This window comes from Bos indicus, chromosome 6, assembly GCF_029378745.1.
Source record: "Bos indicus isolate NIAB-ARS_2022 breed Sahiwal x Tharparkar chromosome 6, NIAB-ARS_B.indTharparkar_mat_pri_1.0, whole genome shotgun sequence".
Taxonomy (NCBI): Eukaryota; Metazoa; Chordata; class Mammalia; order Artiodactyla; family Bovidae; genus Bos; species Bos indicus.
The window spans coordinates 45,838,423-45,855,274 of record NC_091765.1 but is presented as its reverse complement, the minus strand read 5'-3'; the positions used below and the strand labels follow the sequence as shown (position 1 = coordinate 45,855,274).

Below are 16,852 nucleotides of genomic sequence, written 5' to 3'. Positions count from 1 at the left end.
CTCCTCCTTTTGTCTTTCCAGGCACCCTGGGGCCTCACCCTATCTGCAATTGGCCATGCATGCGCCCCCATCACTCTTCCTTTACACTTCTTTTCATTTCTTTTAAAACAGGAGTGGCATTCTCTTGTTCACAAGTAAGAAGTCCTGGTTGATATTCACAGTTACAGCATATGCTAGGGTTCCATGCGACAGCAGGTATCCATCAGCCTTCAGCGAGATGGTGTGGATTTCCGTTTCTCATGACCAAGAGTCCTTACAGGTTGGGGTGGCTCCTAGACAAACTGTTTAACCTCTCTAAGCCGGTTTCCTCTTCCTGAAAATGGTGTCACTGATTCCTGCTGTGCAGACAAACTGGAAGGATAAAATAGCAACAATAATGAAGTCACAGAGGCTAACTTTTAGCTAGTGCTTAAAATGTTCCATTACCTGTCCAAAGAGCCTACACAGAGTAACTCATTCACAACAACCCTATGAAATAAACCCTTTTACTCATTTTAAAGGTTAGGAAACTGTGAATCAGAGAGGCTAAGTAATTTCTCCAAAGTTGCACAGCTAACAAATGCCAGAGGGCCTCATACTTGTTTTGTTGGGGGGTAGCTGTTATGTGTGTTAATCAAAGGATTTTAACGAGCCCCACAAAGTCAGTGTATGACTTAGGTAGCATTCCATATGCGAGGAAGGGTTGTGCAGGTCTCCACCCAAGGCAGCTGCAAAATTCGAAACAACAGTCTGTCTCTCTCTCCATTCACACAATCCTCCCACTGACCTCACCACTCCCATGGCTTCAACTGGACTCTCTAACCACGCTCCCCACCCCACCCAGCTGTCTGTCAGGCACTTCTGCCTCAGTAGCCCATGGGTGGCCCAAACTCAGCACAGCCAATGATAAACATTCCATTTTCACCCCAAGCCTAGTCTGCCTGCAGAGCTTCCTGCTTCACTGAATGGTGTCGCCATCTGTAAAGCTTCTTAAACCACCTGCCCAGGGTTCACTTCTCTTCCTCCCTCACCCCAAATCCATTCAATCCACCTCGAAGCCCGGTGCATCCTGCCTGGATAATCCTCATCTCTCCACTCACTACAGCAGCCCACATTCACTGTTGCCCCATCACATGACTGTTGGTCGCCAACCTCCTCCTCCCACTCCAGACTCATCCTACATCACAGCCAAAGTGATGCTTTTAGAACACAAATCTGGGACCTCCCTGGTGGCCCAGTGGTTAAGAATTTGCCTGCTAAGGCAGAGGACACAGATTCGATCCCTGGTCCAGGAAGATTCCACATGCCAAGGGGCACTTGAGCCCCTGTGCTACAGCTATTAAGCCTGCACACCACTAGAAAGTCACCCCTGCTCACCACAACCGGAGAAAGCCTGCTTGCAGTAACAAAGACCCAGTGCAGCCATAAATAAGTGAATAAGTAAAACTTAAAAATAACAACAAAGCATAAATAAAGCTCAAATCCAGTCAGTTGTTGCTCGGCCTAATTTTTAGTGGCTTCCCCTTGACCCCAAGATAAAGTCCAAGCCTTTTTTTATGGTCTATGGGACTTCCTGATCTAACCCCTGCCTACCTCTCCATTGTAAATTATGAGATTTTCAGTCCAACACTTCCTGCTTCAGACGTGCTAAACTTTCCCCTGGGGTTTTCACCATTCACTCACTTACTAATTCAACAGATTTACTGAACCTTTGCCATGAGCCAGGCACTGGGAGGTCAATAAGATAAACATGATTTTGTTTTCAGGAGGCTTGTGCTGGTCTGGTTGATTTCTTTTCATCATTGAGATCTCAGCTTTCCCCCCACCTCCCCTGGTAGTGCCACATGGCTTGTGGGATCTTACTTCCTTGACCTCGAAGTCCTAACCGCTAGACCCCCAGGTAATTCCCTGAAATCAGATTTTACATGAGTTCCTCCAGGAAATGCTCCCTCTCCCCTAACTAGGGTAAGTCCCTTAATCTGTGTCCCTGGGATACCTTATTCTCTGTTTAACATACACCACACCTTACTATTGTTTAACCTCTCTCTTTCCCGCCATACTGTCAACCCCATGGGGATGGGCACTGGCTCATCTCGCTTACTTCTGTATCCCCAAGCCTGGTACATAATAGACTCAAAAATAGCTGATGAATGAGTGAATACATGAGTGAATAGCATTATTATACTCAGCACATACTCATACTTCTGATTTTCCTACAAGATTGTAAGCTTTTTTTTTTTTTTTTAATAGGATAGATCATGTCATGTTTATATTTTTCTCCCAATGGCTTCTACATTAGTGCTCAAGGAGTTTTGGTTGAATGGATGAACAAGAGTATCTTCATGTAGGAAAATGAGAGTTAAAAAGGATGGTCAAAGCAGGAGGGCAACATCCTTAAGAAAATGAAGAGTGTGGGGACCTCTGACTTACAATCACATGATCTGATTGTTCTCCAAAGGGGCATGGAGTTCTTTGCTTCTCAGTGCTTGCTGTATGGTGGGTTCACATGGTAAGGTTGACAAAATACTGACGCCTGGGCCCCTCCTGCAGAGATTCCAATTCGATGAGTCTGGGCTGAAGCTAAGCAATGGGAAAAAAAATTTTCTTTTAAGTTTTCCAAGTGATTCTAATATATAGTTTGGGATGGACAAGTGTGGGGGCCCCCTGGAATCTAATTTGGACGGATCTGTCTGCAGATAAATAGATAATCTGTCAGAGATTCCTGGGATTGGATATGGGCCAAGACTTATGACACAATCAGAGGTGAAACCAAGGGAATGAAAACACGAGAAAGAGTTCAGGACCAATTATTAGTTATCCCTTCTAGATATACACTTATTGATGAATGAGTGAACAGGGAATGAAAGAAATGGGCAGGTGAGAGTAGGTCCTTCAAATTGCTGTGAACTCACTGGGAGTAGCTTTCTTTATGGACACGGAGCTGCTAACTCAGTTCAGTCGCTCAGTCATGTCCGACTCTCTGCGACCCCATGAATTGCAGCACGCCAGGCCTCCCTGTCCATCACCAACACCCGGAGTTCACTCAGACTCACGTCCATCGAGTCAGTGATGCCATCCAGCCACCTCATCCTCTGTCCTCCCCTTCTCCTCCTGCCCCCAATCCCTCCCAGCATCAGTCTTTTCCAGTGAGTCAACTCTTCGCATGAGGTGGCCAAAGTACTGGAGTTTCAGCTTTAGCATCATTCCTTCCAAAGAAATCTCAGGGCTAATCTCCTTCAGAATGGACTGGTTGGATCTCCTTGCAGTCCAAGGGACTCTCAAGAGTCTTCTCCAACATCAAGTTCAAAAGCAACAATTCTTCGGCGCTCAGCCTTCTTCACAGTCCAACTCTCACATCCATACATGACCACAGGAAAAACCATAGCCTTGACTAGACAGACCTTTGTTGGCAAAGTAATGTCTCTGCTTTTCAATATGCTATCTAGGTTGGTCAAAACTTTCCTTCCAAGGAGTAAATGTCTTTTAATTTCATGGCTGCAGTGACCATCTGCAGTGATTTTGGAGCCTCAAAAAATAAAGTCTGACACTGTTTCCACTGTTTCCCCATCTATTTGCCATGAAGTGATGGGACCGGATGCCATGAACTTAGTTTTCTGAATGTTGAGCTTTAAGCCAGCTTTTTCACTCTCCTCTTTCACTTTCATCAAGAGGCTTTGTAGTTCCTCTTCACTTTCTGCCATAAGGGTGGTGTCGTCTGCATATCTGAGGTTATTGATATTTCTCCCGGCAATCTTGATTCCAGCTTGTGCTTCTTCCAGTCCAGCATTTCTCATGATGTACTCTGCATATAAGTTAAATAAGCAGGGTGACAATATACAGCCTTGAGGTACTCCTTTTCCTATTTGGAACCAGTCTGTTGTTCCATGTCCAGTTCTAACTGTTGCTTCCTGACTTGCATACAAATTTCTCAAGAGGCACATCAGGTGGTCTGGTATTCCCATCTCTTTAAGAATTTTCCACAGTTTATTGTGATCCACACCGTCAAGGCTTTGGGATAGTCAGTAAAGCAAAACCTCTTAAGAAATCCTACATCCAAATACAGTCACACTGTAAGATGCTGAGGGTTAGGACTTCAGTATGTGAATCGGAGTGGAAACCGTTCTGCTGCTGCTGCTGCTGCTAAGTCGCTTCAGTCGTGTTCGACTCTGTGTGACCCCATAGACGGCAGCCCACTAGGCTCCTCTGTCCCTGGGATTCTCCAGGCAAAGCCCCAAACAAATTGTATCCTTCCTAGCATCTAGAACTGTGCTTGGCACATAGTACATGCTCAGTAGATGTTTGTTCAATGGGTGAATAGGGATTGAGTGGATGGCCCTGCAGCCCCTGGGGGTCTATGATATCAGAAGATTCTACCAGCTTAATACTGTTTAATCTTTTTAGGATTTTTTTTTCCTAATTGCCTGTGAGTAGTTAGCAGCTGGACTGGAAGAAACAAGCTGGAATCAAGATTGCCGGGAGAAATATCAATAACCTCAGATATGCAGATGACACCGCCCTTATGGCAGAAAGTGAAGAGGAACTACAAAGCCTCTTGATGAAAGTGAAAGAGGAGAGTGAAAAAGTTGGCTTAAAGCTCAACATTCAGAAAACGAAGATCATGGCATCCGGTCCCATTACTTCATGGCAAATAGATGGGGAAACAGTGGAAACAGTGTCAGACTTTATTTTTTGAGGCTCCAAAATCACTGCAGATGGTCACTGCAGCCATGAAATTAAAAGACGCTTACTCCTTGGAAGGAAAGTTTTGACCAACCTAGATAGCATATTGAAAAGCAGAGACATTACTTTGCCAACAAAGGTCCATCTAGTCAAGGCTATGGTTTTTCCTGTGGTCATATATAGATGTAAGAGTTGGACTGTGAAGAAGGCTGAGCACCGAAGAATTGATGCTTTTGAACTGTGGTGTTGGAGAAGACTCTTGAGAGTCCCTTGGACTGCAAGGAGATCCAACCAGTCCATTCTGAAGGAGATCAGCCCTGAGATTTCTTTGGAAGGAATGATGCTAAAGCTGAAACTCCAGTACTTTGGCCACCTCATGTGAAGAGTTGACTCACTGGAAAAGACTCTGATGCTGGGAGGGATTGGGGGCAGGAGGAGAAGGGGAGGACAGAGGATGAGATGGCTGGATGGCATCACCAACTCAATGGATGTGAGTCTGAGTGAACTCCGGGAGTTGGTGATGGACAGGGAGGCCTGGCGTGCTGCAATTCATGGGGTTGAAAAGAATCGGACACGACTGAGCAATTGAACTGAACTGAACTGAACTGAATAAAAATGATGTCATTAGGCTTATCTTAATCCAATATAACTGGTGCCCTTATATGAAGAGGAAATTTGGACACAGACATAGAGGGAAGACCATATAAAGACACAAGTAGAAAATGGCCATCTATACGCAAAGGAGAGAGGCCTTAGAAGAGACCAATATGCTGACACCTTGATCTTAGACCTCCAGCCTCTAGAATTGTGAGAAAATGTGTATGCGTGTGCATGCTCAGTTGTGTCAACTCTTTGCGACCCCATGGACCGTAGCCCTCCAGGCTGCTCAATCACTGGAATTCTCCAGGAAAGAATACTGGAATAGGTTGCCATTTCCTTCTCTAGGGGATCTCCCTGACCCAGGGATGGAACCGCATCTCCCGTGTCTCCTGCACTGGCAGGCAGATTCTTTACCACTGAGCCACCTGGGAAAGCCCTGTAAGAAAACAAAGGTCTATTATTTAACCCATCAAATCTGTGGTACTTTTTTTGCAGCCCTAGAAGACTAATACTGTAGCTGCAAAAGAGACCAAGTCCCTGTTTTCCAATGCATATATCCACCAAGCATTCATTTTTCGAAGGGCTATGTGCATACTTTAGGGGTATTTTTCTATTGCTATTTTTCAAGGCCTTATGGTCAATAGTTGCATTTAATAAAACCCACATTCATTGAAGGAGCTCCTTGACTCTAAGTGGCATTTTGTCATTATATATCTTTTGTACTAGATAAATTCTCAGTTGGCTGCTAGCGTGTCTTTAGCACCTGTCTAACACTGGCTAAGCTCTCTCGTATACAGAAAGCCTCAGGCTCAGAACTGTCCCCAAGCAGGAATATCTGGCTAGAACTGAATGGCATCACTGTTTTATTTTTTCTATTATATATATTTGCACAGGTACTTGTATTTAATAGCAAGTTTTAATGGCTTTCCATTTGTAGTAATTATAGAATGTTTTCATTTCAGATACATTTTTACGGCAAAAATCAAGTGATTGTACTTTAAGAATGAATATTCAACAAATAAGGGTAATGTCATTTATATATAAGGCAAAAGTCATGATATGTGTGTGTGCTCAGTTACTCAGTCGTGTCCAACTTTTTGCGGTCCCATGGACTGTAGCCTCCCAGGCTCCTCCGTCCATTGGATTTCCCAAGCAAGAATACTGAGCAAGTTGCCATTTCCTTCTTCAGGGGATCTTCCTGATCCAGGGATCTAATCCGAATCTCATCTCTTGCATCTCCTGAAATGGCAGGCAGATTCTTTACCTCTGACTAAACCACTCAGGAAGATCTAAAACTCATGACATGGTATGCCAATGACAAAAGATTGGTAAACACTGAGTGAGGTGATTTCGTAGAAATAGATAGCTTTATTATTATCATTCATTCTCTCACTTTTTCATTGCATCAATACTGATCACTTCATGGCAAATAGATGGGGAAACAATGGAAACAGTGAGAGACTTTATTTTCTTGGGCTCCAAAATCACTGCAGATAGTGACTGTAGCCATGAAATTAAAAGACACTTGCTCCTTGGAAGAAAAGCTATTTAGTACAATAGACAGTGTATTAAAAAGCAGAGACATTACTTTGCAGACAAAGGTCCATATAATCAAAGCTATGGTTTTTCCAGTAGTCATGTATGGATGTGAGAATTGGACCATAAAGCTGAGCACCAAAGAATGATGCTTTTGAACTGTGATGTTGGAGAAGACTCTTGAGAGTCACTTGGACTGCAAGGAGATTAAACCAGTCAATATTAAAGGAAATCAATGCTGAATATTCACGGGAGGGACTGATGCTGAGGATGAAGCTCCGATACTTTGGCCACGTGATGCAGAGAGATGACTCATTGGAAAAGACCCTCATCCTGGGAAAGACTGAAGGCAGGAGGAGAAGGGGACGACAGAGGGTGAGATGGTTGGATGGCATCACTGACTCAGTGGACAAGCTCCAGGTTTGAGCAAGCTCCAGGAGATGGTGAAGGATAGGGAAGCCTGGCATGCTGCAGTCCATGGGGTCTCCAAGAGTCAGATACAACTGAGAGACTGAACAATAATGACAGCACTGATTGAGCACACACTAGCTTCCAGGCATTGTACTAAGCACTTTCTCATAAGATATCTTATTTAACTGCAGAAATTTCAGAGAAGACAGAAACCGTATCTGTCCTGTTCATTGATGCACATCCAGCACCTAGTGAAGTGAAAAAGCACTAAACACTTTTCCTTGGAAAGATACATGTGCATTTTTGAGTCAAGATTCAACCTACTAAAGGATACTATTCAAACCCAAAGTGCCTCCCACTAAGAATTAGTTGGAATGAAGGGCCAGTTTCTGATTTTCTCTACTCCCTCCGTCTATATTCTCTTTTGAAAGAATTATTGTTGTGAGACTATGGTGCTTTCTTGAGACATTAGGTGAGCTGCCCTACAACCTGAAATGGGCCTCTCTTCCCATCTATCCATAATCCACCATTTATCATCCATCCATCCAATGAAGAACCTGTGGAAAAAAAAAAACCTATATCTATCTCTGAAGAGAACTTGATTAGCATCTGCAAAGCAATTAATTAAATTCCATTACGTGCCGGGCCCTGGGGAGGAGAGAAACTGACTACCATGACCCCTTTTTCCACCTTCAGGGAGCAGTCCAGTCACCCTCCCCCCCTACCCTTCATGGGGATGCTCCAGGTCATTCAGAGTAAGTTGAATTTTGTGATTATCTTCTATATTTGGAAAGCACAAAACCAAATAACTCATCTTAGTAAAATTTCTAATCCAGATGTCTAAAAACTTTTTTAAGTATGAGTCTCTGTAGAACATTCACACTCAGTGCATACATACATTCATTCAAAAAATATTTATGAGCCCCTGCCATAGACCACGGAGAAGGCAATGGCACCCCACTCCAGTACTCTTGCCTGGAAAATCCCATGGACAGAGGAGCCTGGTGGGCTACAGTCCATGGGGTAGTGAAGAGTCGGACACAACTGAGCGACTTTACTTTCACTTTTCACTTTCATGCATTGGAGAAGGAAATGGCAACCCACTCCAGTGTTCTTGCCTGGAGACTCCCAGGGACGGGGGAGCTTGGTGGGCTGCCATCTATGGGGTCGCACAGAGTCGGACACGACTGAAGCGACTTAGCAGCAGCAGCAGCAGCCATAGACCAGGAACTGTCCAGTGCGAGAGCACAGAGGGGTGACGAGACAGCTGGGGTCCTTGTTCCATTGGAGTTTACATTCTGGGTGGGGAAATGACCTTAAGCGAGGAAATACTTCAGGGAACAAGGTAAGTTTAGATAAGATGTTAAGTGCTGCAATACATATAAAACTAGATCAGACTGCTGTGTCAGGATTATGGGGTAGACAGTACCTAGGGTGGGACAGCCATGAAAGGCCTCACCGAGGAGGGACATTGGGAGCCATTCCCATCCCTCATTCCACCCTCTTGGCTCCCAGACATGCCCCTCCCCAGCTGGAAGAATCCTTGTCTCACAGAGCCACTGACAGACTTCCCTGAGGTGGGGAGAAGAAAACAAAACAACCACATTCTTTGAAGAGGGATTTGCCCAAGCTCGAGTCCTGCTTTCTAGAAGGAAGTTTTTGCAGTACCTGAATTAACACATCTTGCAGTTAATCTGAAGGCTGCCCCAGTATGACCCAGAGTACACATCAGAGACGGGTCATCTGCTCTCAGTGGAGTGGGTTGTTTTATTTCCCTTTGTTTAGCAACCAAGGCTCTGCTCCCCTCCCCTCAACCCAGAAGTTAATAACCAAACAGCGACTGTCACTAACTCAGCAGAAGGATGGGTTCTACACTCAGTCATCCAGAAATTACCTAGGACCAAGGCTTTTCATGGCCTGACACTTGGACACAAAGCCTGACACTGACAAGCGATCTCTCAACAATTTCTCCAGGGCCAGCAACCATCTCAGTCTGACTCCAACGTGTAATCTGTGATTCCATTTGTGCTCTCTGCCTGCCAACCCTCCCAGGAAGGTCACTTCATTTGCGTCTGGGCACCTGGTTGTGCTGCACTCAGTTGTTTCATTCATGTCCCCCTCTTTGCCATCCCATGGACTGTAGCCTGCCAGGCTCCTCAGTCCATGGGATTCTCCAGGCAGGAATACTGGTTTGGGTTGCTGTGCCCTCCTCCAGGGGGTCTTCCTGACCCAGGAATCGAACCCATATCTCTGGCATTTCCTGCATTGCAGGCTGGTTCTTTACACACTGAGCCACCTGGGAAGCCCTTGGGCACCTGGCATCTTCTTTTAAAGGCTGGTTAAAAAGCTTTCTGGAGAAGACAATGGCAACCCACTCCAGTACTCTTGCCTAGAGAATCCCATGGATGGAGGAGCCCAGTGGGCTACAGTTCATGGGGTCTCGAAGAGTCGGACACGACTGAACAACTTCATTTTCACGCATTGGAGAAGGAAATGGCAACCCACTCCAGTATTCTTGCCTAGAGAATCCCAGGGATGGGAACCTGGTGGGCTGCCATCTGTGGGGTCGCACAGAGTCGAACACGACTGATGTGACTTAGCAGCAGCAGCAAAAAGCTTTCACCTGCTTCCAGTGAGAATGTTGGAGCAGATTCCTGTTTCACTTCACATCCCTCAGGAATGTGTGTAATCCCATTTAAGATGCTTGATTAAGTCTTTAGAACCCAAATCAAGTTGGGGACTTTTCAATGCCAGGAGCATGGCCTGTCATGAGATGGAAACGTTCCTAATCAAACATTGTCCTGGAGAGAAGTCTGTTTTTTCTGGTTCGAAGCATACAGAGATGAGTTCCTGTAAGAAATAGCAGCCATTGCCACATACGAATTCTTCTAAGCCAACTCAGATCCTTCAGCCAAAGAGGGCACATGTACTGCTAGACAGATTTGGCCTCTGACAGAATCCAGAGAGAAGGAGCTGTATCATCAGACTTCATTTTGCAATGCACTCTCCCCGGTTGCCCAGCCGTGCAGGTGGAAGAACTTAAGAATCAAATATGGGACTTTTCTGGTGGTCCAGTGGCTAGGACTCTGCACTTCTAATGCAGGGGGCCCAGGTTCGATCCCTGGTCAGGGCTCTGGATCCCATACGCTGAAACTAAGAGTCTGCATGCTGCAACTAAAGATCCCCCATGCTGTAATGAAAATTGAAGAACTCAAGTGCCACAACTAAGACGCAGGGCAGTCAAATAAGTAAATAAATATTTTAAAAATAATTATAATGATAAAAAAGAGAACCAAATGCACTGAGCAATTATTGATATGAAAAGTATGCTACCACATCCTGGAACAAGTCAGTAGGAAAGTCTCCTTGATCTCTCCCTCCAAGTGCAACAGCAGCACCCATCTACAGAAGCTATGAAGCAAGCGGAGACGCTACCAAGGTGAGTAGTCTCAACCCTTGCAGAGCCCATGCCATCTCCCAAAGCCAACCCAAGAAAAGTGCATGGCTTCGAGGTAGCAACCCAAGGCGTCAGAGTCCTCATCACAACGTGGAGGGAAAGCAGAGGACCTGCTTTAAGACCACATCTGGGTTAACGTGAAAACTGGTGTGTATTTCAACCGGCAAGAATTCACTTGCCAAGTTCTATCAAAGGACTGTTTTTCCTCTGAGAGTACCTGGTGTGATTTGGCATATATGAATACCTGAATAGTTTCCCTCCAACACTGCTGAGCTGGAACTAAAGGGTCTATAAACTGTGAAATGAGAAAGGGATGTGGTGCAGCTTAATGCTAATGACCACTCAGGTGATGGGGCTGGGCTTCCACATCCTTACAGCTCCCAGAACCAGAATCTGATCAGTAACTCTTTTAAGGCTGAATATACAGTCTGCCCCAAATGCTTCTAAATAAAGGGAGTGTTATGGGCTGCCATCAGTCTTTCCCTCCTGTTAATCATTCAAGCATGCACATTGTGCACACAAGGGGACTATTAAGCAATTAACCCTTTAAGGATATTTTTTTTTTTAAATTTCAAGATTTGGCTGAACTTGAGGATGATCCTCTTTTCCCCTCCCCATCCCCATTCCTTTTAACTAAGGATCTGAATTCATCTACTACAACAGCGGTCCCCAACCTCAGGGATCTAAGGCCTGATGATCTGAGGTGGAGCTGATGCAATAATAGAAATAAAGTGCACAATAAGTGTAATGTACTTGAGTCATCCCCAAACCAACCCCCCTCCCCCCCAGTACCCAGTCCATGGAAAAATTATCTTACACGAAACTGGTCCCGTGTGTCAAAAAGTTTCAGTGACTGCTCCAGTATAGTCTGTTAAAGGTGTAAATAAACAAGTTACTAAATAACCTGGTGATAAAAGCCAGGGAAATTATTTCTATTTTTAAAAAACGTATTTGTATTAGGATCACTGCCCTTGATTACAGAACTAGAAGCAATTATAGACCTGAAATTTCCTTTTCTCAAGTTGTGTTGTTTTCATTGCTTCTGGAGTGGAATAGCTGATCTATTTGCTTCATCGTGGAACCTTGCTTTTCAATTCTGTGCATTTCTGCGAAAGAGGTTGGCAATTCTTTTGTGTTTTTGCTTATGTGGTGATTTGGGAGATGGGATCCTGATGGGGAGGAAGGAAAAGAGTGGTGTAAAAATTGGTAAAGCATTAGTGATACAGAGCTCATCTTATAGCTTTCATTTTAGATTTACTTTACTTTATAGATTTGCAAAATTACTAATAATATGTGTAATCTTTCCCCCAAAACTGGCTTTTTTTTTTTTTTTTTTAATGTGTCTGTGTATCTACTCAAAGTCAGAAGCCAATTAGTCATTTTAGGATTTTCTTTCAATTTTAATACCCACCCACCTCCAATCAATTACCAAAGCTAGGTGATTCCACTTCTGAACTCTCCAGGAGAAGAGCCAGGTGCCCTGCTGTCATTCAGGACCCAGTATTGTCTCCCAGGGCAGCGTGCAGTCCCATAGCCAGGCTTCCTAGTACCAGTCTGGCCTTCCACACACCCAGCCTCCACACTGTGCCAGTATGATGCCCTAAGAGCCCAACTTTCCACATCTACAAAGCCCCTCCTCAGAACCCATCCATGATCCCTTCTTGCCTCCCCCAGACCAACTAGGGGCCCTTCTTCAAAATGCCCCTCACCCTCCTCCCTTGTAAGGGCTTTCCTGGTGGCTCAGTGGCACCCCACTGCAGTACTCTTGCCTGGAAAATCCCATGGACGGAGGAGCCTGGTAGGCTGCAGTACATGGGGTTGCTAAGAGTCGGACACGACTGAGCGACTTCACTTTCACTTTTCACTTTCCTGCATTGGAGAAGGAAATGGCAACCCACTCCAGTGTTCTTGCCTGGAGAATCCCAGGGATGGGGCAGCCTATCGGGTTGCCGCCATCTATGGGGTCGCACAGAGTCGGACACGACTGAAGCGACTTAGCAGCAGCAGCAGCAGCAGCAGCAGCAGACCATAAAGGTAAAGAATCCACCTGCAATGCAGGAGACACGGGTTTGATCCCTGGATTGGGAAGATCCCCTGGAGGAGGGTTTGGCAACTCGTTCCAGTATTCTTGCCTGGAGAATCCCATGGACAGAGGAGCCTGGCGAGCTATACAGCCCATGGGGTTGCAAAGAGCTGGACACGACTGAGAAACTAACACTCCTCCCTTGTAAGGGATCACACTGGAATTTAATTTTGCTTGTAAAACTATCTCCCTCACTAGACTGTGAGCAGTCCAAAGTTGGAACTGTGATTTTTCCCAGGGCCCCACATAGAAAATGCTCCACAGATGCTCGTAAGAAAAGGAAAGGAAGAGGGACAATGGGAACCTTTGAGCTCTGTGTGTTGTGATACCCCAAGATATGGCTTGTCACCCTACTCAGCTAATTGCTTAGAATAAAAAAAGGACATGCCAGAGGAGAGGCCATAGTCTGGCATACACACTCCACTCCCATTTGGGGAGAATCTCCGGGCAGCAGGGCCGACTTCTTGCACACATGCCCTGGGCAGTTGTCCAGCACTCCACACTGAGAGGGTCCGTGAAATTGGTTTGATGTTCTATTGTCACATGCCGAAATTCTTAATACATTTTTAACAACGATCCCTATGTTTTTCTTTTGTACTGGGCTTTGCAAAGTATATAGCTGGTCCTGCCTGGTGAGTATTGAAGTCGGGGACAAGGGCCTGGGGGCTCAGATCCTCCTGCTTTTCATCCCCTGGTGAAGAAAGACCAAGTTCCTGTCCTCTGGTGCACAGACTCACCAAGCATTCATTATCATTTTATAGTCTTTCTGCATATCTGTCTACCTCTATTTTTCAAAGTCATGTAATCATGGATGAATTTAATAAAATACATGTTTATTTAAAAGAGTTCCCTAATTTAAAATGGCATTTTAGCATGAGATGTAGTTTGTACAGGAGAAGGTCACAGTTGGGTTCCAGCATATCTTTACTTTTCTAACAGTCACCATGTTCCTTTGTCTAGGATAGAAAAGTATCTGCAGGCTCAGACTCTTCCTTGAGTTTAATAGAGCTATCTGCTTAGATTTGAACACCGTGTTACTTCCCACCCCTGGGAGCCAGGAGCCCAGGGACACCTCAGCTCCCACCAGGAGACGAGGAGGTGATGAGATTCTCTTGTGGGATGGCCATGATGGTCGATTTCAGTAAAAGAAATAAAGGATACGGCACATCCCTCCCAGCCTCCCCTTCAGCTCCTACCTGTTTCCCCAGCCTGCACCTTCAGGCACCCACTAATTGTGAGAGTCCCCACCAACTCCAATAGATACTCTTTTTATTGAGGCAGTGAGGTTGGGTTGCTACTAGTTGAAACGGGGAGACTTCTTCCTAAAGAACCATAAACATTCAACCACTTTTGCTAGAGCCTCTTTTCCTTTTCACCCACTCACACTCCCAACATCAGACATAGGGACGTTTGCTGATAGACAGCACACCTTCCTTCAGAGCCTCGGCCTTATCCCCAGGCCCACAGGTGGGGCACTTTGCCATATGATGGAATTCAGTATTGTTGGTTTTGCATTCACCTCTCTTCCTCCTCCTGCTCTTCTGAGTAATAACATCTAAGGATTATTTAGTCTGACCAGGTACTCAGTCAGCTCTGAACCCTCTGTGTATCCTGAGAGCAGTATCGTGGAGCAATTGTGAGCTCAGAGTCTGACTCCATACTGTTGGATTAGAACCATATATGTGAGATATAAACAACAAAAAGTACCCATCTCCAGCACCAGTGTGAAGTTAAATGAGCTGAAGTATATGCTACACTTAGCCCAGTGCCTGGTAAGCAGTGCTTGTGCTTGCTATTATTGTTAATCCTGCATCATTTAACCCCCACAGCAGCCCAATGAGGGACGTTTTATTAGTATCATTATCACTCCCATTTTGTAGATGAGAAAACTGAAGGGCAGAGAAATCAAGAAACTTGCCCAGAGTGACCCTTTAGTAAGCGGTGAGGCCATCACAAATGGCCTGAGATGGTCTCATTCTGGAAGCAAGCTCTCTCACTACTAAGAATCACCACCTTCCCCAAGGGAACACCTAGCTGACTGTGGACCACTGTGACCCCAGATATTTCTCCAGGTCTAACACCTTCTTTGCAATCCTATGCCTGGGTCCTATATGCATAAACCTGCCAGCTGATAACAGGGCCTACAGAATTGCCTTTGTTTTTCACCGAGTCCTCTGGTCACCAATCCCCAATGTGATATGGAGGCTGGGGAAGGAGTTCAGAATGGGGTGAAGGTGGGAGTAAAAGGCTGGGCCTGGTGGTGTAGGGGCAGTAAGAGATGATGTGAGGGAACAGTATGGTTCCTGGGAGAAATGTGGTGGATCAGTACTTCCTGCCTTCTCACGGGGCTTCCTCCACTGCAGAGGCTGAAAGTTAAGGTCTATAATTCCCAGATGCACTTGGGGTTCCTGCAACCAGAAGGAAGCAGTGAGGGAGAGACCACACTTGGGCTGCTTCCACTGTTTCTGCTGGCAAGTACCATTGCTTCGGAGTCTGGAATTTCCATGATGTTTTTCCCATCCAGCTGGTAGTGTCCACTTATAAAAGATAGTAGTGCCTTCTGTGTCCCTGCCATGCTGCAGCACGTTTCTCAGAACTATTCCTGAAAGCTCAGTGTGGTCCCTCCAGCCTCTTGAGTAATTCTGTGGTGGTGGTGGTGGTTCAGTCACTAAGTCGTGTCCAACTCTTGGGACCCCATGGGCTGTAGTCTGCCAGGCTCCTCTGTCCATGGGATTCTCTTGGCAAGAATACTGGAGTGGGTGGCCATTTCCTTCTCCAGCACAGTATTAAATCTCCTTCAGCCTAAACTCACTAGGGAGCTAGAGTGGATTATGTCTCTGCCATTGAATCCTGACTGATACAGCATCTGAGAAGTGGAAAATTGACCATGACTGAGGGGTGACATGTCTCATTATCAAATATTGTATTTTAAAAAAAAGCATAGAGAAAAATATGACAAACATCTGTATCCACTACCCAGATTAAGAAAAAAATTAGTTAAAACTGATGATACCCTGTTTCCCCTTTATCATTTGAATCCCCTTCTCCTACCCCAAGGACTTAACAGCATAAAATGCCTATATGTATGTTTACCTTTTTACTCCTTAAGTAGCTCTGTGACAAATATAACATGATTTTTCATGTATCTGTCCACAAAGTTCTTGTTTTTGTTTTTCAACATTAAGTTTTTGAGATTTGCCAGTAGTGATATTCAATTGCCTTATTTATTCTTTTAATGACTGGATGGTATTTCATACATGAAGGTATTTCTTGTGTGATTTCAGCACAGTTTACTCTGCTATTGATAAGGAACGTAGTTTAACTTTCTAAGGTCTATGGGGGTGGAACTTCAAATGTCTTCAGAGCAAATGGGTTAGAGAAACACACAAAACGCTCTAGGGATAATAGGCAGACTAGTGTCCATGAAGACTGAGATGTTTGCATTTACATCTTAAAGCAGTGCCCTGGCTGAGCTAATCTCACCCCAGGGGAGCAGGATCATCATGGGGTTCCACTCTTGTGTCCCCAAGACATGCCACAGAGGCTGTCCATGACAGCCAAGGCCCCCCGGCAGACAGAACCAGACTTGCTACCAGGAAATGAAAATTGGGATCAAAGCAGGTAACTGGCTTATGCAGTCCCTGAAGCCGTGTCCCCCAGGTTCTGGGAAGATGCTGATGAGTTCACTGACCAAACATGAAGAAATTCCAGCACCTTTGCCAGAAATTCTGGATGAAAGGATTCAGGAGCTTTTATCCCCAGGGCTTACAATTGGTTAATTACTCTGTCACCCAAAGTTACTGAATCATAAAAAGTAGACACACATTTGCTATAATTCAGCTCCAGTGAGCAGAACTGGACCCTGTTGTGGGGAAAAGGGAAAAGAGCAGGCCTTTGAAGTGGAACACACATAAACCCCCCTTCCTGCCACTTCCTGTGTGTGAACCTGGACAAACGGCTTCCTGCTTCTGAGTATTAGTCACCTTGTCTGTAAAAGTGAGGTGAGAGTGAAGTGTTAGTCCCTCAGTCGTGTCCAACTTTTTGGGACCCCATGGACTGTAGCCTGCCAGGCTCCTCTGTCCATAGGACTTCCCAGGCAAGAATAC

At 45.2% G+C, this 16,852-nt stretch overlaps 1 non-coding gene across 1 annotated transcript; it reads left to right on the top strand.

The window, feature by feature from the left end:
- Window positions 1-10,266: 10,266 nt before the first annotated feature.
- Window positions 10,267-10,339, top strand: TRNAR-UCU (transfer RNA arginine (anticodon UCU)). Its single transcript has one exon. It is a non-coding gene; the product is annotated as a tRNA-Arg (tRNA).
- The last annotated feature ends 6,513 nt before the right edge of the window (window positions 10,340-16,852 follow it).